This window comes from Cydia strobilella, chromosome 15 (genome assembly GCF_947568885.1).
Source record: "Cydia strobilella chromosome 15, ilCydStro3.1, whole genome shotgun sequence".
NCBI lineage: Eukaryota > Metazoa > Arthropoda > Insecta > Lepidoptera > Tortricidae > Cydia > Cydia strobilella.
Window position 1 is genome coordinate 9,718,695 of NC_086055.1, and position 22,703 is coordinate 9,741,397.

Here is a 22,703-nt window from a genome sequence, read left to right on the forward strand (position 1 = left end):
TATACCATAGAACATGATTTTTTATCTATAGGTTTTTGTACTTAGTTTAATAATGCTTGTTTATTTTTTCGTTCTCTATAAGGTCTGTTTTTGAGGTTTTTTGATGTACACTGTACAAACTTGGCGTATTCATACATTGACACCGCAATCATCTTCAGTAAACTGGTTTGAAAACAACAGTCCTGAAGGATTGACGGTTCTTCCGGTTGATGGTACAATTCTCACGAAGCACAGTGTTCAATAGTTGAGACACGGGTAATTCTTCAAGTACTATTATCATGCGGATGTCTAGTGAGTATCGTGGGAACCTCGACGAAAGTGACCTTCATAGTAGAGTAAACTACGTTGTGTAGGCGCATGTTTTGATCTGATATCTGATAGGTTAATAGGTTTATTGAAAAATGGATTCAATATTCAGAGATCTTATGGCTCCTCTACACAATGGCCCAATGCTGGACCAGCGAGATGGCCATGCGATGGTTGAGAGCACGCACTATGGAATGGGCATCGTGTTGATGCGTACGCACCATCGCTGGCCCACTACCTTTGATGTGCGGACGAAAAACCGACCCCGTGGCCATCCCATTGCCATCCCGCCGCGCCATAAACAATCCGACACCACTACCCTCTCTACACGCTGGCCCTTCTTAGTGGGCCAGTGTGATGGCCCATCGTGTAGAGGAGCCATTCAGTCTACCCTATCCGTAGTCATTTGTGTTATAAGCAGACAACTTGAGGAACCCGGGAAATTTATATTTTAATAATTTGTAATTAATTTGCTAGAATCATGGTTAACACAGATGTTACATCGGAATATTAGTCCAGCACAATTCTGCCGATTTACAGCGTGCAAATTTTACTATAAGTATGAGTCGGCAGCAAGCAGTCTCTCAAATTTCTTTTAGGCAGCGTGTCGATTGCTTTTTATTTAAAGTAGTTATATAATGCCTATGGGCTCGGCATTCCCTGCCCAAAAGATGACAAGAAAAGTGCGGTGGTTGGTAGTGCGGTCGCCTTTTATATCCCCTGCGCCTCAAGAAATAATCTACAATAAAATCAATAAATCAAATAAGGTCAGCCAGGACAGTTGCAACTATGGGGTGAAAGCCACTACTCTAAAAATACAAGAAGTCTAGCTGGAGCCACTTGTATTCATGACACACTTTCGCCAGTCATAAAAGAGAGTTCACCAATGGTATAAGTATAGAGAGCTCTAGACTGCTTGTATTTTTAGAGTGATTTCATTTACCTAATAATAGATTCAATTGTCCCGGATGACTTTATTATCTTTTTGTCATAGTTGTTGCACTCATTTGTCATTTACGTCAGGGGGACGACTCGAAATTTAAATAGTTATTACGCTAGCGGCATTAAAAACATGATGTCATAATCCTTGAAACGTAGGCGAGGCCCATCTATCCCTCTGTAATTTCACATGCTAACGGTGATTGACCCAGTATTGCAGCATAATTGATGGCCTCTGCATCGCGATGAGCGTTGCTAACAACTAACGAGCGAGCGGACAAGATCGGCTTCCTTTGCTGAGTGTAGTGGTGTAATTAAATAATCAATTATGACCACATCGTCTAATTCCGGGTAGCCACGGCTCCGATCTGTGAAGCATGTTTTCTTATATAGAAATTTACATTATAGGTGTTGATTATAATTTTCTTATACCTTTAAACAAGCAATTCTTGTATATACATATGTATATATATTTATTTATATATTTCGGGGATCTCGGAAACGGCGCTAATCATTTCGATGAAATTTGCTATAAGGGGGTTTTCGGGGACACAAAATCGATCTAGTAGGTGTTATCTGTGGAAAAACGCGCATCTAAGTTTTTATATTTTCCGAGCAAAGCTCGGTCTCCTAGATATTCTAAACCTATGTACCAACGTTAAATTAAACTTTAAATTTAAGTTTTTAAATTGTCGGATGCAATTTATAGTTGACTATATCATACTCTACTTTCCCGTCTAAATTAAAATCATAAGCAAACAGTAGCGCAATGCCCTAAATTAGCTTGCCTTGCCTATTGCCTTGATATTGAATCATAAACAAATATGGCGTGTACGATTGATGCAAGACTAAATTTAAAATTTAAGTAAGGAATGTACATATTTGTATACAGGTGTGCTAAGTTAATAGTTTTGCGAACTGTAAATAAATTAATATATACTTAAAAATGACTCCAGTCCGTCGCACCTTTTCTTTATCATATAATATAACAATTTTGTACCTCGTACAAGCAAGTTAACATGTGATTAAACTATTTCGGCTTGTAAAAAAGTAACGTACAATATACGTTATTAAAAATATTTTTGCAACACAAACGTTTCAATGCCTTCTAAATTACACCAGCGGTGTTGTAACCGGCGTTTTATTAAATTAGCTCCTTATCAGCCGATGTTGCGTATCAGGACGAGTGGAGCCGTAGTGTTTAATGAGCGAGATAAGAACAATGCCAACGTACGGAGGCTTTACGATCAAGTGTTGTTGCCATCACTTGGCAGGCGTATTGTCTCGGGATAACCAATGTAAGTGGAACCTCGAGATTCCCAGCATTTTACTCATAATTCTTATTTCGCTCATATAGTTTCAAGTATCTTCCTCTTCTACCTAACAGGAATTTATTTCTCATTTTTCATAACTCGCCTGTTTGGCCTGCTGCCTTAAGTGTGCATGAATTTTTTTATTTAAGTATATACATTTTAAGTCGATATCATTTCTATCTAATCATCTAATGTCTAATGACAAAACTAAACGTATGTGCAAATAAAATATCGCCGCTTCTAATAAATAGGTATACATGTTGAAAACATACAAAATAAATGTCACGAGGAATTAAGTGCATAGTTATTTATTTATCGTATGGCATTACAGTTACTGGATTTAAATTAAATGCTAATCTAAAGATTGAGGTTTGCACTCTTCAAATACTCGATGGCCCTTTCACTGAGGTTCGCGAGGTCTTCAATCCGTCCCTTGAATTTGGTGAGAGGGCATTCCAGAACAATGTGTTCGACCATCTGCTCGGGGTCACCACACATGCACTGAGGGGAGTCACACCACACCAGTGCATAGTTAATAATGGGCGAGAAAGTACCAGCTAAATGCTTTTTAGAAATAAACTTTGTGGGGTTTGTGGCCGCTTCAACGGCGGCAAAATTGTGGCGGCAAAATCCCAACCAGTAACCAGGTGAACAGTACGAGTATTTAGAGCACAGACCATAATTAAAGGATCGGCAAATATAATACTAACCTACCCTAAAAACTATTAATTACACAAAAAGAAAAATTAATTGCACAACAAAACAGCATTCTGCTGTACAAGTCAGAATGTGGTGGACGTATTTTTTTGAAAAGATGATTATAAATATTTCTAATTAAACTGGTTCAGGTAGCACTAAACTGGTTCAGCGGACGATGCGTTTAATAACCGTTGGGATCAGCCTTAAAGTTTCGCAACGCAAACGAATTGCGGCGGTTTCGTCACGGTTCGTGTCATCTTTGGGCTGACGAATTACACTTACTGGCCTAAAAGACGTAGGACATGAGTTGCAAACTGTGGTTTTCCTTGGGACGTTACGCAAACCTAAACTTATATGCAATTTCTTGATGGCTGGAAAAGCTTACTTCTCGTTTATGATCATATTAATAATCCTTCTGCGCTTAGACCCTATACCACGGCGTATAATTAGCCATGATTGTCCCTACATCTTAAAAGGAATTTTAAAACATTACATTTAAGTCTACCTTCTATTTATTTCAAGTAGGCTTTAAAGAGTTTAAAGCGCCCGCTTCTTGACACTCCTTTTCTCCGCGCTTCTCCATTGATTGACATCTGCCTCTCGTGGGTGGTTTGCCACGATAGCGGATGTTAAATAGCTGGTTTCCACTAGGAAGTTTGTCGCCCGCGAGATAGACTTTCTGTTTTTTTTCTAACTGTATTAATTAAAGAGGGATGGGTCGTCGTATCTCGCGGGCGAGATATTTTCGCGACGCTCCTGTGCTAAGTCCACTGTGACTGTATTCGATCCTGGCGACGTGCTCTGCCGTTCTTAACATCCAGCGTACGATTTCTTCCACGAAGTCTTTGACCAATACTTTGGTATATTGTGCAAATACTAAAGAAACCTATCTACTATAAACCATCTATATCTTTTTACAAACACACGCCAAAATGTTTCAATTTTTTGATTTACAAACTCGTAAAAATTACAGACTGACAAATGCAAGTAGACCGTAACCGATGCATATCTGTGAGTAGGAAGCTACATTTTCTTAAGGCCTTCCAGAAGGCTACAGGATATATTACAATGAAGTAACACATAAGTAATATTGGTTTCACGCCTCGTGTATGTTGGTAGGTATCTTATCTTTGTTTATAACAGGATGTTAATTAGTAGTTAAAATATAAAATTGTTACTTGTGTACAGAGGCGTATTTACATATTTGGCGCCCCGGGCCATTGGGCCTCTGCCGCCCCCCAATGCACCATGAAATAAACACAAAAGCATATTTTTTTCTCAGTGCCTTTCTGCAGAGCTTAGAATCAAACCTATAGCCAATTGTGAGCGATGCCGACGGCCGAGCTCTGCATAAGGCCGGAGACCCGGAGCGTCCGATAGCGGTGTACTGCCCTGTGTGGCCGAACTGCACTGCTAAGGGAGCCTGAAAGGCTACGAATATGATACAAGTTTTCTGCGGACCCAAGAGACTTAAAGGGCGTGCTTCAGTGGAGCTGAGCTGGGACAAAAACCTACGGCCAAGACGAACTCTGCATAGTGCTAAAGTCCCGGATCGTCCAATTGCAGCGCTCTTCCGCGCAAAGCCAAAGGTCGAGGTGGGAAAAATCTGTGTTTGGGATTGGAACAATGACCACGTTAAAGTGACACCAAAGGCCGAGCTCCGCATAAAGAGCGTCCATGCAAGGTCGAAGACCGAGCTGGAGGAGAGGAGACTATTGGAGTTGGCTTGGAACTTGGAACCAATGTGATCTCGGCTCTCCTGCTACTCGACCTTTGGCGTTCGCTCAAATTAAAACGAAGGCGCGACTTGCTGGAAATTCAGGAATACTTCGGGTCTTCTGGAAAGCGCGACTTAAGCTTTTCAGGGCTCGCAATCTGACCTTTTAGTCCGCCATAATTTTTATGAAGGTCTTCGTTTTAAGGCCAGGTCGCAATTCTTAACAGATTCTCGTGAAATTTTGTGACGAGATTCTATGATTAAATATTTTTTTTTGTCGATCCAGTTTTAGGAAATTTTTCAAAATGCGGTTATTGGCATAAAGGACTTAAAAGCGCCTATCTATATGGCGCTTAAGGCCATTGTGGGTTCACTCTGATAACGACTCAACGAACTAAGTATTTTTTACTTTTACATTTTCTAAGCTTAACGCGAGGTCTACAGCTAACAGAGCCACTAGTAATAACAATGTAAATTGGGTCGTACCTATAATAGCGGTTCTGCAGCATCTCGGCATTACGTGGTGCGCTCCCTTCGGCATCCTAGGGTCTTTAGCTCAATACCCTGCTTGCGGTCCGTCTGTTTGTTTTTTTAACTATACACCTTATGTTTCCCTTCGGGCTCTGCTGTCCAGTATCTCGGTCTCCTTGCCTTGCTGTTCACCATTGAAACAACTAACCATGTCGTGTCGTGTCCGAACTCTAATTTTATTCAATAACACTATAGGTATTATAAGTTCTATCTTTCAATATGATTTTTGCGTATGTTGATTAGTGTTTTGCTGAGAAATTAACCACTAAATGAATGATGCGAAATTTAGAACCCACTAAAAAAACGCGCTTAGTTTTTTGTGCTAGGCTCCGACTGACCCGTTTGCCAACTCCCTGGTCTCTCCTCCTCTCTCCTCTGAATTCTATACTCAATAGTTATAGTGTTAATAGTGTACGGTTTTCGGTTGACGTCGGCGTCAGCATCTGGACGCCGTGCGCCACAGAGGTACGGACGTCGTACAAAAACGCGCCTGGCGCGCTCGATGCCTTTATTTACCGTAGGAAGTATAGCGACTGCTGACGCAATGGCCGGCGTCTAGACGTCGTTCACGGCGTTAATGCCGACGTCAAGTTAGGCCCTGGTCTGCAAAAAACGCCGTAGGTCGCCAGACGCCGCCGTGCGCCGCGTCTGGCGTGTGAGAGAGACCACTATAGTGCATTTCCATAGTAAGCATTCGTACGTCACGTACAGCGTCACGCCGGACGCGACCTACGGCGTTTGTTGCAGACCAGGGCCAAAAAGCATTAACGGGAGCCCGTGGCCTTAGGGCGATGTGAAAAGCGACGTCACAGGGCGACATCATGAGAACTCGTCGACAATCAGACGTGGGTAAAGAATTAAGGTAGAAGGCAAAGGGGCGCAAACGCGCTGTAAAATATTTGATGTGACTACTGGCAATAGACAACGAATAGTTACTTACTTTTAATTAAATTATGTCTAGTACCAGTAACACCACAAAAAAAAATTTTTTGGGGCGCCACTGAGGCACTCGAAACTGAAAGCCAGCGGCGGCCTGCGCCGCCCCCCGCAGCCTGCCGCCCCGGGCCATGGCCCCCTTGGCCCTAGGGTAAATACGCCCCTGCTTGTGTATCTTATCTTTGTGTTATCTTTTTCTATTAGGTATGTAGGTGTCTTCGTCACCTAACAATCCACAGTTAGCAATGAAAGTATCCATTCTTCCTAAAATCCTAAATGTAATAAAAATAGTTTTTCATTTAAAACTGTTTAAATAAAATATTGACATGATTGAAATGATGTTCAACAAAATCTATGAATCTTAGGAGACATCTGTCTCCTCAACGTGGTAAGGGCTAGAGTTTCAAATAGTCTAAAATTTACTAGATATAGATTAACTAGATCGTTTTGGTTATGTCCATTCGCTAGTCAGAACGTGCGATTACGGCAAAAATCTTACTTAATCACTGACTCTAGTTTCTTATCCAACAATAAAATCATAATTACATTGTTTTAACTTTCCTCCATAACAGATTACAAGAGAAATGGCGTCAATACATCAGTTAAGAATACATTAGTCCGATTAGAAACCGTGACGGCCGCTGTTTTGACCGGGGTACACACACTGGTGTTACTTTTCTTTACTTGTCATGGAAATTTCTATTTCGCCGGAACATAAACGTTTGCTTTTTTTTACCAGGTATTAATGTAATTTCAGTGCATGTGCTATTGAATAGTAATCACTATTGAAATAAAACTATAAAATCGGATTATATCGCTATCGGATAGCCTTATGAACCGATTTTGCATGTATAACCAGCCTTAAAGTTTATATTATTTTTGTATGTGGGTGGTTTTTCACATTGTAGTTTTCCTCAGTCACCCGTTGACCACGAACGCTGTAAAGGGTTCGAAACGTCGGGATGTATACTAAATTCAATATACGCGATATAATCCAATTTCATAGTTTTATTTCATGAGAACTATCGCGGTAACCGAAGACAATATTTGTAATCACTATTATTTAACTTGCCCTGTTAGTATGTTAGTAATGGGTCAAATCATGGAAGCTAAATTTAACCCACTTCCCGATTTTTTATATATTTTTTTATTCCACGTCGGTGGCAATCAAGCATACGGCCCGCCTGATGGTAAACAGTTACCGTAGCCTATAGACGCCTGCAACACCGGAGATATTTCACGCGCGTTGCCGACCCGATTTCCGATTGAGCTGAAATATTTAACATATGTAAATCGGATGACAATGCAATATTATGATGACATGGAGCTGATCTCATGATGGAGACAGGAGGTGGCCATGGGAAAACTGTGATAAAACAACGTAAACTAATTGTGTTTGGGGTTGTTAGAATTGTCTCGATGAGTATTTGTTTCCTATGGAAAGAAAAGTACAGTCAGCGATAAAAGCTTGTACCAAAAATGATTTTTTTTTGCCATAAACATCACTATACTGGTGTTATGTTATCTCTGTATTGTGTTACAACTTGTTATTTTTGTGAAGCGTAGCCGAAAGTAATTCTGCGTACGAATGAACGGGTAGTTTTGTACTCAGATCTTTTCTGTAGATAAAGATAAAAGTTGAAGTTTTGCTTACTAAGAATAGTCACTAAACTAAAATAGGCTCTTTTATGACGAAACTGACAGCCGACCTCCAGTAGAAATTTTCAATCTTAGGTATACAGTGGCTAAGGGTACAGTTATAGTGGTTTCAATGTACAAGAGATAAGTACTATAAATCACATAATTCATACTTTGCCATCGAAATCGCAGTAATTCAATTGATTTTTGTATATATTATGTGTGTGTGTATTGTTGCCTGATTTAATTTTTTTTAAATAAACAAATAAATAAAGATGATGCCAGGCGGACTGTAGGTAAGTAGAGATATATTATAATAATATGATTTATTACGACACTGGCAAACTAATGCTTTAGTCGTGGTTCCGTTTACCACAAGATTACAGTGTAATTGTAATTACAGTAGTTGAGTTTGTTTTGAGTACAAACTTTAAGGACCAAGGCCATGGATTTTATGTCGATTTATATACAGGTTTTTTATTATTTAGATTAATTATCATTCATTCTGTTAGTTCCAAGGGCACTTTCCTTAGGTATTCTATTTTACATCAAACAAATAAGTGCGTAACAAATTACAAAAAAAACCGGCCAAGTGCGAGTCGGACTCGCGCAACGAGGGTTCCGTACTTTTTAGTATTTGTTGTTATAGCGGCAACAGAAATACATCCTCTGTGAAAATTTCAACTGTCTAGCTATCACGGTTCATGAGATACAGCCTGGTGACAGACAGACAGACGGACAGACGGACAGCGGAGTCTTAGTAATAGGGTCCCGTTGATGATGTATTTCTGTTGCCGCTATAACAATCAATACTAAAAACAGAATAAAACAAATAATTAAGTGGGGCTCCCATACAACAAACGTGTGCGCGAGTCCAAATCGCACTTGGCCGGTTTTTTATTTATTACAACGAATAGTGGTTACTCTAGAGCAGTGTTTTTTTCCGGTGGTATGGAAACACTCGACCAAATTTCTTTTTGCCAAGAACAACTGTTTGGAAGTAAATATTTGTACTTTCTGAGAATTCCTTTGTCTGATTTACTACATTGGAAACAGAAAAGACATAATTGGCCTCGACATAAATGTCACTTCAAACAATCTTAGAATACTGGCAGAAATAATACCACTGTGGTCATTGCCCTAAATCTTGTCGGCATTTTAACTTACAAATCTGTAATGTTGTGTAACAAAACGTTTTTATGCAGTTTGCTCTTATTTTTAGGGGTGACCTTCAGATTATTTAAATTTTATTCCGGTATCGTGATTTAATGTTCTAGAATCACATGAAAATGTAAGTGCGCATTCCATTTGTTTTCCTTCTCGGACGTACACCTACCTGATGAATTACACATTACACATAATACTAAATATGTATTAAAGTAGTACACTAAACAAGTAACAATAGGTTTTACTTAGCAACTCTTCTTCAGTTTTTAAAATGGTAGTGCTTCTAGAGTTTGGCTTGGCATTTGCAGTGACAATGTGTGGCAATCTGGCATGTCTTCATTAACGTTAAAATAATACTGCTTCTGAAGTTTGGCTTGGCATTTGCAGTGACAATGTGTGGCAATCTGGCAATGTCTTCATCAAATTTCTATGAAAATATGACGTTTACAAAGTCTGTGCAAAGATCGTTTAGATCCTAAAACATAGAATGAGACTACAGAAATGACAAAAATAGAAACAGATTATGACAGATTTTTTACATGTAGGTAGTATTTATAAATAATGAATGGTTTAAGTTTATGGGATCAGTACTAAGTTAGTTGTGTAAATACGTGTGATGACATGGTGATTTCGGAGAAATAAATATAGTTCATACTTGCATAAATGCCAATTTACAGGTACAGTGACGTTATTCTCTGAAAATCAAGTTTCCAACCGTTTGACCTAGATGCGCTGATAAGCATTGATAACTCTGACGGTTTCAGGGCAAAAGGCTTATGTTTATTTATGTTGATTAGTATAGTAGCCTGGTACTATATGGTGGTAGGTATGTAGGTAATATTATAACTTATGATAGACCTTTTGCCGCTAATCAACTTATTGGTATATTAGTTTTTAATTTAAACTCCATTGGGCATCCAACAATAGGTAAAGGCAAGATGATCATTGTCCTGTGTTCCGTGATGTCTATGAAAACGGACTTAAGTAGGATAGTTAAACACATCGAACAATAGGGACGATGACAATTTTTTAGAACTGTTTTCATTTTATAGATAGACACGTAATGAATGCAAAAAAAATATATTCATTAATTTTTAATAAAAAATCGATTAATTAGTTTAGTGTTTAAATTTCGCGCAAAAACTTTTTTCACGCATGTCACACATCCGTAGTTTTTTTTAAATTCATAGACAAACTAGAGTGGGGGTCGATTGCCATGCCATATCGTTCGATACCAACTAACAAGCGAGATTTGTCAAATTTGTATGCAATTGACATTTCATTTCGAATATAACGTCATCTCGACTGATATTAGAATAGAGGTCAAATAAAATTTCTTTGTTTATCAGAGATGTTCGAAATTTGAATAAACTGTAATAAAACAGTTTATCTTAATGTTGGCCATTATTTACAGATTTTGAAGGCATCATAGAGGGTTTATGATATGAGTGTAGATAAATAATTTAAAACAATACATTCATTGCCAGGAAGATATTTATTTTGTCTTAAATTGAAATACCATTAAAAAATTAAATTGCATTTGAAGTGATTCTCAATCGCATTTATGTGATTTCTGGGGAATGACAAACTTTCACGGGTTTCAGTTTTAGAAAAATTATTTATTACAAGTTTTATTAAACAATAATTCTAATGATATATTTATTTGTCACTGTATATTTTCAGAACTAAAACACGTATTTATTGGTATATCGAGTGTCGAATACAACTGCCTGACAAATTAAATAATACCTATTTTCATCAGATCACTACTTCGTTAAATTAACAAACTTATTTTTAATTGTCCTATTGAAAGGGTAAAATCGTAATTTACAACTTTGAACTTTGAGCTAAGAATTTAGTTTCAGTAAATATTGAACATTACGTAATTAAGATTCAATTTGTTTTAACAATAAAACATTTTATTAAGAAAGGCGATGTCGCCGCACAAATCGAAGGCCGTAACTGAAAAAGAAAAGTATGTACCTAGGTTTCTTGAACGCGAAACGATTTCCTAGATACTAGACTGCAATTAATCTTTCGAAACTAAATTTAAGTCTAGATTAACACGCAATGGTTAGATATCCGGATTTTATAGCCTTACATCACTTTCGGTGCAATTGTGTGAAATATTTGTGTGGTTTTATGAAACCACGATGCAAGTAAAACTTTTTTCCCCTCACTAGCTCGGAATGTTGTCTTTTATCCTTTAAAACAGGCAGGGAAAAACGCATTTTATCCACTAGTGGGGAAAGTAATTTGACCTTAGATGGAGCATGTTTAAGTAGCTTGACAGATAACAAAACGTAAAACGCTCATAATAATGATTCGTTTGATATTAATTATCATTAAAAAATGGTTTGAGAATCTAATAAAAAATACCAAATTTAGCTTTATTTAATGATTTTATGTCATAAACCTTAAAGTTCCATAAGAAACGTTAGTTTTTTAATAATGATGTTAAATATAATTCTGAACGCACAAGTTGAGTCGATGCAATTTCAAAACGCATCATTGACATTTCATACGTCAGAAATGTCAACATTGTCAACAAAATTTTTACTTAAAAGCTTCTCACTTAAAAATACAGAATTTCCAGTTTTTTGTTATAATATCGTAAAAAAATTAGTGATTTCAGTGATGAAGATGATCTAACACTTTCCTCGCTATAGTGAGGTGAAAAGTTTTGTGTTACACACGGATGCAAATGTATTTTACTTCTCGTGTGTTGAAACACTTGCTACGCTCAGGATTCTTCTTAGAACCACTCGCTTCGCTCGTGGTTCAACTATAGAATCCTTTCGCTTGCTCGTGTTTCAATTTCACACTCGCGGGTAAAATACAACTTTGCACCCTTGTATAACAAATAACTATTTCGGATTAAAGCATTTAACTTTAACTGAAAATTTTCGGACAATTATTCGATTTAGGCTATTAAAATTGCGTTTTTAATCTTAACTTAATAAATACCCTCTTTATTTACCTTACAAAAGCTGGCCCAACGCCAATGTAATTCGGCTACTCAACGCGGAATGGCGCTGTAATTAATTATTAATATGGCTTACTTATCATACACGAGTCAAAGACTAAAGAAATCGGTATAAGTAAGCTCTCCGATTACGCATAGGTTGTTAAGGATCTCACGGTTACGTTACATTGGGGTTTTTGGATCGATTTTGAGTCGATAGAATAAACTAAGCGCATTTCGCCATCAAACGTAACAGTTTGGCGAGAATATAAATGTTTAGTAAGTTGTAAATTTGAATATAAAAAAATTTAGTTTCACTTTAATAAGTATTAAGAGAAAATATTAACTAATTAAATCTTTTGGCGAAAATCTATGGTCAGGAATAACTATTGAATTAAGAAAAAAACCTCGAAATTGACGGTTGGAAAGTTGGAATAAACCTTAGCTTATAAAATTATTTTTATTAGTAATTTCCTTTTAAACTATATAAATATGGAAGTCCTCTCTACATATTAATTCGTCAAAGAACCTTCAATAGATTATATAATAGTAGTTGACCGATTTGTAGCGGAAGCGATGTTATAAATAACATTGCCAGTAGTCGCGCCCGTTTGTCCTGGAATTGTCTAAATTAAGCGTTTTAGCCGAGAAGGGCACTCGCGCGCAAGGCTGCGTATGACGTCAGTGGCGGTGGTGTGCTCCTCTTGCGACATTTTAAACAGATAATCAGTAATCCTTTTTTTATGTACTCTTATAAAGCTTAACCTTTCGTCGGTCGTGCCGTATAAATGTATTAATAAATGCAAAAAAGTGACTGAAAAATGTAATGTGTAAAAAAAATATGGGATCCTAAACACACAGACGAATGGTGAAATTATAGCAAATAACGAAAACAGGACGTTATCCATCAGCAAAGAGGATATAATAAGATAGAGCGGTGCTGTCATAGTAAATTTTGTAACCACTGTAAATTCACTGCCATCTATCGACATACTTTAAAACTAAAAATAAAAATTTATAGAAATACGTTAAAATATGGACAAATGATTTTTTTATTTGCATTAATTATTTTTATTATTTTGACCCATGTTCTTTCACTGATACGTCAACGCCCTCTATACGAGAGTAGGCCAAAGGTAGTAGCGACATCTGATCGAGAAACAAATTTTCGTGATTTTCGGGGCACGTTTTTTCCTTAGACTGTATCCATCTATTACGGAGTTATATCTATCTTTGCTTTAAGTAAAATAAGCTAACTTAAGGTTTTAAGGTACTTTCCCTCCAGGGCCCATTAATTTTTTCCACACTGTGTATGTATTATATAATACCCTACGTATATTATTAACCGAAATATCTACTTATAAATGATTTAAGCAAGTCAAGCAATGAAAATTGTAAAATAAAGCGCATGCAGCGCAGCGGCAGCAAAGCAGCATTGCATTGCTGCATGCAATGTCAAAATCAATATTGGTGTGTAATGTAAATATCTTTAAGCATAAACAAAACAATTAAATTATAAACGTTAGTAATATTGTCTTCGGTTACCGCGTTAGTTACTCATGAAATAAACCTAACTAGGTCTGCCTCTGGTTCTTGGTAAGGAGAAGCGTTACATACCCAGAATGCTGCGCAAGGCCATTAAGATTAAGCAATATCCAAACTTTAATAGGGAAGATGGCTTTTCTCTACCACAGATTGGCGCTTGGGATCCTGTAGTCCATTTCATAAAGGAGCAAGCGAGACAGACTGTGAGACCTTAGTGTTGGATGATGTTGGACATTCTGAGTATAATATGTTTTGAAAAGATGTGTCCCGACGAGTTTCTTTCCGGTCCCATATGGGGATTGGGATACCCTCCTACAATTTAGGAGGGAATTAAATCTTTTCGGGTCAGAGGTGTAGGGTTAGAGCCGGCGTAGCTTTATCACGTATAGACTTTACTTGAAAATACTTGTAACTAGCGACCCGCCCCGGCTTCGCACGGGTTACACGAAACCTTTACACATTATACACTAAAACCTTCCTCAAGAATGACTATTGATAGGTGAAAACCGCATCAAAATCCGTTGCGTAGTTTTAAAGATCTGAGCATACATAGGGACAGACAGACAGCGGAAAGCGACTTTGTTTTATACTATACTAACTAGCCTTATGAACAGATTTTGCGTGTATAACCAGCCTTAAAGTTCATAGTTTATTATGGTTCCTTATTTTTGTATGTGGTTAGTTTTGCACATTGTAGTTTTTCCTCAGTCACCCGTTGACCACGAACGCTGTAAAGGGTTCGAAACGTCGGGATGTATCATAAATTCAATATAATAATTCAATATATATATGCGATATAATCCGATTTCATATTTTTTATTTCATATAAACGTTAGTATTTTGAAAGTAAAACTCATTTTATACCTTGACTTTTAACAAGTGTTTTACTTAAAACTTTTTTGATACATATGTATGAGTTAGTGACATAATAAAAATCCCGCGGGAGTAAAATAGACCTTAGCTCCCGCTGCCTTGCGTGAAATAGCACGCTTGCTGCGCAAGTGTGATGAAAAGTTCTGTACAGACTTTACAGTACATATGGTGTTACTTTATCGCACTAGTGCGATAATTAAAACACTACGCAACGAAAATTTAAAGGGCAATAATATATATGTAGTGTATAACGTTGAACGATACATGTGCGAATAGGTAATTCGTCGTGTTTTAATTTATCGCCAATCGTTTTGAATTTCCTATTTTTCGCATATGTATCGTAATGTACTATTATGTAAGCACTACAAGCAGTGACCACTAATATAATTAATGACTACTGCGTTTGGTATGAGATACGAACACTAATTTACATAGGTATAAGGTATAAAGCCCCCTCTAACGTATTAGATAAGATTAGTATTAGCGATTTGGTTAGTACCATCAAAGGTAATAAACTCATCTTATTCCTAACGATCTAATAAAGATGTTACATAGACGTGTATACTAAAAAAAGTAGTAAAGTATGATTAGTAAAAATGTAAAGCACGTACACACGTGCATCGGTTATGAGATACGTGAGTGACATGCGAATATCGTGCTGTGAGCTCCTGGCGCTTTTAGTAGTTCTCAAACTTTTAGGCGAATAGAGCCAATCCTGAACAATGCCGCCTTTCCCTAATTGTGTTTCTCACTGCCTCGGATGAGTAAAGCCACGTTTTTATTACTTAGTTGCACGCTTGACGTAATTAGATAAATATTTGATATAGGTTAATATTTCTATTAGTACCTAGCCTAGAACAAAAGAGGGCATGTTTAACAACCTTATCGATGCACTTGCTTTTGTGTACTTAGTATATCTTCTTGTCATTCTATAATTAATATAACATTATATTAGTAAATAGCGCTCGTGTAGAGCACTGACAAGAGTTGGATGATAATTATATGACGGCGGCCCTGCCACAGCGGTTGTACTTATTATAAAAAAAAATTAATAAAAAACTCGTATTTATAACGACTTCTCAAATATACATAAAAAATGTGCATGTCAAAATTAGATTATGAAGCAAAAAAATAAATAAAAATATTAGTCATGTTAAAAGTTAAAAGATGTTGAGAACCATTAAGATAAGATAAGATAAGATAATAGATAAGATAGATAAGAATTAATTAATATTATTCGGTAAAAATACTTGCAGATCCGTGTTACAATTTATTTATTAGTTTCGCACAATCTACGCCTGATGAATTAATCACCTTTTAACCATTAATCAAGCCAACAATATTTATGAGAGTACTCATTTTAAGTTAGTATGTGTTCCGTGACAGCAAAAACAGTCATTGATTATTCTTAAAGAATCTGAAACACAAATTAATGATGTCTTTTGGTTTTTACTACTACAATAAAAGGAAATTACAAGGCTGCATTCCATCGATCTGCTCATAAGGAATTCCGAGAGCGAATCATAAAAACTCGAAATTAAACTTTGTAAGTGAGTGATACAAATGTTTATAGGAGTCCAGATATATTGATAAAAACTTAGAAATAGTACTTTATGTGACTGCTATATAATGAAGAAATCATAATAGAAGTGTGTTTCGCTCATCTTCTTCTTCTTCCTGCCCTTATCCCACGTTATGTGGGGTCGGCACAACATGTTTTTCTCTTCCATTCTCCTCTATCTTTCGTCACCTCAGCACTCACTCCTTTCTTTCTCATATCCTCTGTGTTTCGCTCATATCATAATAAAATTGAAATCGAATAATAACATTTTCACAGATATGAAATTTGTACTAACAAAATATTTTATCTTTATGTTGGCTGTAATTTGCGGTTATTGAACGCGCCATAGAGGGTTTACGATATGTAGGTAATGTAGGTATGTGTGTAGATTTTAGGGCTTATATTTCACCGTAGATACCTACTTCTGAAAATGCTAAGAAAATCGAAATTAGTCTCATGATATTTGACAGCAGTAGGCCGAGCACATGATTGGCGCGACAGTATCTTGCCGCGAGATAGATTACCCGTCTTTTACTAACTGTATGTATGAATTAAAGGGGGACGAGGACTAAAGGACTTCCAAACGAGTCACTGAAAGGTAGGTTTCCCTCACGCACTGCGTCAAATGTTTTTCTACCATAGCTTATAAAATTACACTTTGAGTACCTAAACCATCTTTTTACTAAGATTGCTTATTCTTAGTAGTACAAAACAAGTACCTACTTTATTCCCAGCAATCGTTTAAAACGGGAACCGCGAAGCAAAAACCACAATTACAGGCGGGTATTAGTCTACTTTAATGACGTTTTTATTCCAAATAGCGGCAGTAATTGTAGCTCGTTTGGCGATTAACGTGGCTGTATACAATTATGGGATACAATAGCAATGAAAAGTGAATCGAATTATAGTAACGGATATGGTGTAGGTTATTTCTGGGGTAATTACAGGTTTTTATATTAAGTATGTGTTTTAGAGGTTATTAGAGTATGTGTCTCTTGTGCCAAAATAGTTTGCTTTTTTATTTTCGGCATATACAATTATTAAAACTTTTTCGGTCCGTTTAGTGATTAAACATAATATGTAGTTCCATGGGATAAATATATAGTTACATGGGAAGTGAAAGAATGTGGGGAAAGAGACAGGCAAAATGGCAGGCTATTCTAAAGACATCAATTTTAAGTGTATTATTAAATCATAGTTACACAAAGGTGCTTAGGTATATTTGTGGATATATACTTATATTATGTAGTTCTGAAGATATTAATATCACTAAGATGTCACTGAGTCGTAAAGTGCTGTTTAACGGGTAACTGAAGATAAATCATTTGGTGGAGTTATGAGATGAAGCTGTTTACAAGATATACGAGTAGGCTTATGTTTAACTGCCAAGGTGATCTGTATCACAAAGGCCACATTATTTTAAACGTCGGCATGCACTACCGCTCATCATTAGGAATGTTCTCTAAAAACATTTGGGCATTTTCCGCCATTTCCATGCAAACTCATGTCTTTAAAATAAAATTTTCAAATTATAATAAGACTAGCTTTTGCCCGCGACTCCGTCTGCGTAGAATTAGTATTTTGGGTAGCTTCTTTTTTATCCAATCTGCTTTTTATTGATTCCCTGTACCGACTTCCTTCTACAATTCTAACTTCTAACGCCTTGATAAAATGTACATCATTGTCAGGCGATGCATAAATTATCTCACTTTGTGGGTGATTTCCGGGAAAAAAACTATCCTATGTCCTTCCCCGGGACTCAAACTATCTCCATGTCAAATTCCAACTGAATCGATTCAGCGGTTTAAGCGTGAAGAAGTAACACACAGACAGACAGACTTTCGCATTTATAATATTATATAAGTACTAGCTTTTGCCCGCGACTTCGTCTGCGTGGACTTAGTAACCGCAGCTAGAGTAAGAATAGCGCCTGGAAAAAATTTCATAGCAATCTAAATTTGAGCATATTATGCACACAAGTTAGCAGGCACTTCGTTAATTATCTCAATTCCACCCCGCTTTTTACTTTCTTAAGGGATAATTTTCGGGATAAAAACTATCCTATGTCCTTCTCAGGGACTCAACCTATCTCTATGCCAAATTTCATCTAAATCGATTCAGCGGTTTAAGCGTGAAGAGGGAACACACAGACAGACAGACAAACAGACAGACTTTCGCATTTATAATATTAGTATGGATTATATAAGTATGGATATCACCATTAATTTTAATCCTGTTTGTTTCAGATCGTATGGCGATGTTAAAGTCCCCGTAAATTTCCAAACGAGTCACTGAAAGGTAGGTTTCCCTCACGCACTGCGTCAAATGTTTTTCTACCATATTTTATGATACAGTTGTGCACTAATGTGCAAAAGGTGGATCTTTCAGTTCCGTTTAATATCGCAGGCTTACAATGAACTAAGTATTGAATAAAGTCACTTAAGTCTACTCGTGTCATGTGTGCAATATTAATTTTGGATAATAAAATAATAAATACTATAATATATATTATTTAAGAGAGTTTCGAAGAAAATTTGCCAGTTTTTTTTTCAATTACTATGTCAGAAATATGTTCAAATCATGCTATTATAGCATTAAATTCCCTGAGTCTCCTAATCTAATCCGTCAGTTATAAATAATTACTCAGTGTGTTTTTCACACGCGCCTCATAAGGAAAAGCAGACCAAATTAGCTCAGGTTTGCCTACGAATATTTGAGATAATAGAGAAGAAAATTTGTAGTTGTTTGAAAATTTTGTAGGTATAGTATAGGTATTCATCAGATGAAATAAAATATATAAGTACCTATACCCTTTAGTCAGAGGACCATAAAAATGTTCCCTGATCCATTATATTTTGAATCTTTTTAGTTTTGATGTGTGTGCGGCTAGATAGAGGTTAATAATCTTCATGAAAACTTTGTATAACACCTGTTTTGTAAATACCGTTATTTATATAAATAAATATTTTTGATTTGATTTGATTTGATGATTCAGTTGTGTAAGATAATGGATGTAAGATAAGGGTCGGCAACGCGCGTGTAATATCTCCGGTGTTGCAGGCGTCCATAGGCTACGGTAACTGCTTACCATCAGGCGGGCCGTATGCTTGATTGCCACCGACGTGGTATAAAAAAAAACAAAATGTAAGAACGTAACTTCTGCGCTTTTATTATACGAAATACCGTTCTTAATTATACTCACACGAATTATCTCAAAGATTCATCATCGAAATAGTACCTTTTTAAATAATGAAAAATATATGCCTACAGACTAATGACGGATGTTAACTTATAATTACATGTTTTTAGCACGCACTCATTATTATTATTATTCCTCACAATCAAAATTACAACAGCGCAGCGCTAATGATTCTAAATATTTTAATTAATCATTTTGTTTTCCTCGTTACTGGTTAATTATAAAGTGTAATAAAACGATTTCATGACGTACGTATTCAGAACAAATAGTTTCATAGTAAATCGTCATGAACAAGTTTCATGCTTGACACAACACGAAATTGTTATCATTTTTTACGTTTAATAGTACTTCATCATTATCGGAAATAATCATTAAGAAAGAAGAACGAAAAGGGTTTTTTCCTTCTAACTTTTGAACCACCGGTACAAAAAATATGAAATTTTTTTTTACAAAAATAGTGCTTAATAACTACATTGAAATAAAATTAAAACAAACTTGATCAGTAAAGCCGTTTATGAGTTAACGCTAAAAGTCTTCCCTTCTTATTTTATTTAAAAGCCTGGCAACCCTTATTTGTGCCCGGATTTTCGCAGGTAACCCTTCACCAGTGTATTTGCAATAAAATTACCATCATTTTGATATATAATTTAAGCGTCAGACAGATGAGATGAGTGCAATTATCGAACACCGTCGTTTAATAAAAAAAAAAAATTAAAATTTTAACTGTTTATTTTTCATAAGGAACAAGAATTACAATATTCTTAGCTCTAATCTTATATTTTTAAGATTATAAGGTCATATTTAAACACGGCAACCACATAATACTGACCAGAAAAAGATAGGCAACCTAATTGATTCGTGTTGTACAAGTTGTATACATACTTTCGATTGGAACTTATTTCGTTCGTCAGACAAGTCGGTGAAATTGGAAGATTTTTTTTTTAAATGGCCTTGACCATATTTATATAGGCAACCCTGTTTATTTATATTTAGGAACATATTTTCTTTTATAAAATATAAGTTTCATCCGTTAGACGTCTCGGTGAAGGGCGACCATATATAACGTATCTCCTACTAGATGAGCGATTCATAAAATAAATTGTGCTTTATAAATAAATCGACGTTCTGTGAGTTATCGTTGCAAATAAAACAAGTATTTAATTTATTCTAATACGCCATATACGGGTAATTACTGTGTAAAAAAAAAGAAACTGAAGGCTCGCGCTATTGATCGAGGCGCTACTCGACTGTGAGATTATTACGGTCCACATACGAGTATTAAATAATAGCGTCGCAGTTTTGACACCGGGCGGGTACAACACACTACGGAAATCGTTTGAGTACCTATCTATGCGCGCACGTCTGTATCTGTACAGTGCCTATATATGCATGGATGTGCTGTAGGTCTAGTGAAAGGGTATACTTAAGTTCCATAACTATAACACTTATTTATACCTTTCTTTACCTGAGCTGCGTGAGACTTGTACACCTCTTTTTTAGTACGTCCAAGAAAAAGGCACATTACACGGGCATTTTGAAAATTCTGTCTGATTGAACTGAGATTCATTCTGTCAATAGACTGTCAGTCTGCCAGTAGACCGTGTCCATTATGTCTGATAATACAATAGTAGAGTCTGTGAGGAAAGAGAAGAGTCGTGAAATGTATGGGATCCTATAGAATATAATAAATAAGAATAAATTTATTGAGAATAATTAAAATACAGTGGCATGCACAAAAGGGTAAGGGTAAGGGTAAGCCCCAAACTACGCTGAGCCTCTATCTCGGGACTCAAAATTAAATACATTCTACGACTCTTCTCTTTCCGCACAGACTAATAGTACTAGAATAAAAAGTAAAAACTTATTCTGTGATGCGATGTATTTTGATTTCGTTGGGGTTTTTGGGAACCAAACAACAAAAACAAAAACCCAAGTTTTGGGAACAAATCAAATTATCCGGTTCGAATCCGGCCTTCATCACTGGAGGGCTTCGTCACTTTTTCTTTAATATATGACATCTATTACAGTTTACGTTAGTTAATATATTCCAAAAAATAAGGTTTATCTTTTTCTCAATATATTAACGTGATGATACGTAGGTACAGCTTTGCAACAACAGGGAAGAAATATTAACAAGCTAATTTTAAGACATTTCTGTTTCGTGAGCTTTGAAAAGCTGGAACCTAACCAAACGAAATCTACCCAATAATATAAATGCGAAAGTAACGCTTTTCACGCTTAAACAGCTGAACTGATTTCAACGATATTTGGTATGGAAATATCATGAGGTCCGAGGACATATTATATGTATATGGACACAGGATATTTTTTGTCAATCATCATGATCATCCCAGACAAAGTCGCGGGCAGAAACTGGTTTATTATAATTGTAATAAATATCGGTTCGATGACGTACGCGACCAAGGACGACCGACTGTTACCGCAGTTATGCAACCGTTAAGTTATACGATCCGGTGCATAGTTTGTGGTTTGTATTTAAATGATCGACGTCATGTCGGACATCGTTGCAGGCGCGTTGCACTGTGCACGTTACTGCGAGTTGCGCGTGAGTGGATTTAGCAAAGTTAGACTTTATTACTATGAATATAAGGGCGATAACATGCGTTATTGAATTAAATTAGAGTGGTAAACGTGTGAGAGAAAAAATGAAATGTTATATAGAGAGAAAAAGTTGAACACACACCTCTTTTCAAATTTATAGAATTTATTTAATTCATAATTATATTCAATAACCGGAGGCGTATTCTTATTGTAATAACAAGTTAGGTGTATGAACTTGATCTGGATTTGTGATGAATATGATCAGTCAGTGCCCAAAATGACGTCTCTGATAGATAGATAGGTAGACCGTTTATTTGATTGCTGCAAATACACACAATTTAGAAATATAGGGGGGTGCTCAGAATAATGACTTAAGCATAGAAGTCGGGCAAAAATGCTTCGCAAATATGTATACCCGTACTTTACTTCCTTACGAATTAGATAATGTGCCGAAAAGAGATGCATATATGCTTGTTATTTCTCATTTACGTACGGTGTCATAAGTTTGATAATTTGCTAGGGATGTAACTGTGTCGACTTTTTATATCGATAAATTATGCATAAGTTTATGTGCCGTGTAAAATAATAATCACGAAATTGGCAAATTGATAATAGTCTGGCTAATGAAAGTTGAACCTAAAAAAACGCGGCAATTTCAAGAAATCTGTAGCAGGCGGCTCGTTGAAATGAAATGAAATGAAATGCGTGGAATACAAGGATTGCATAACTTTTACACTTTTTATAATTTTTAT

At 36.3% G+C, this 22,703-nt stretch overlaps 1 protein-coding gene across 2 annotated transcripts in view; it reads left to right on the forward strand.

Annotated features, from left to right (window-relative positions):
* The window catches only part of LOC134748025 (inositol-trisphosphate 3-kinase A-like), a 182,916-nt gene that overhangs the window by 15,597 nt on the left and 144,616 nt on the right, over window positions 1-22,703 (forward strand). Inside the window, exon 2 of one of the 2 annotated variants that reach the window (XM_063682740.1) lies at window positions 18,437-18,488. The exons of the other annotated variant lie outside the window; for it this stretch is intronic. The gene's annotated coding sequence lies outside the window, so the exon portion shown is untranslated. The remainder of the gene's footprint in view (window positions 1-18,436; window positions 18,489-22,703) is intronic. 2 annotated transcript variants of the gene reach the window in all.